The following is a 664-nucleotide window of genomic DNA, read 5'->3' as shown; positions in this document are numbered from 1 at the left end:
CGTTCATAGGTGAGAATGATGATGAGTGTCACGGATCATCACATTCATCAAGTTGAAGAACAAGTGATATCTTGGAACAAGAATAAGCCGAATTGAATAGAAGAACAATAGTAATTGCATTAATACTCGAGGTACAGTAGAGCTCCACACCTTAATCTATGGTGTGTAGAAACTCCACCGTTGAAAATACATAAGAACAAGGTCTAGGCATGGCCGTGAGGCCAGCCTCCCAATGATCTAAGATAGCATAAGAATGAAGATAGCTACCAAGATATCTAAATACAATAGCAAAAGGTCCTATATATAGAGAACTAGTAGCCTAGGGTTTACAAATGATGAGTAAATGACATAAAAATCCACTTCCGGGCCCACTTGGTGTGTGCTTGGGTTGAGCATTGAAGCATTTTCGTGTAGAGACTCTTCTTGGAGTTAAACGCCAGCTTTCATGCCAGTTTGGGCGTTTAACTCCCATCCTTGTGCCAGTTCCGGCGTTTAACGCTTGGAATTCTGATGGTGACTTTGAACGCCGGTTTGGGCCATCAAATCTTGGCCAAAGTATGGACTATCATATATTGCTAGAAATCCCAGAATGTCTACTTTCCAACGCCGTTGAGAGCGCACCAATTGGGCTTCTGTAGCTCCAGAAAATCCACTTCGAGTGCAG

The sequence above is a fragment of the Arachis duranensis genome, chromosome 5 (assembly GCF_000817695.3).
Source record: "Arachis duranensis cultivar V14167 chromosome 5, aradu.V14167.gnm2.J7QH, whole genome shotgun sequence".
NCBI classification, from domain to species: Eukaryota; Viridiplantae; Streptophyta; class Magnoliopsida; order Fabales; family Fabaceae; genus Arachis; species Arachis duranensis.
The sequence above is the reverse complement of the archived record's forward strand: the minus strand, read 5'-3'. Positions refer to the sequence as shown.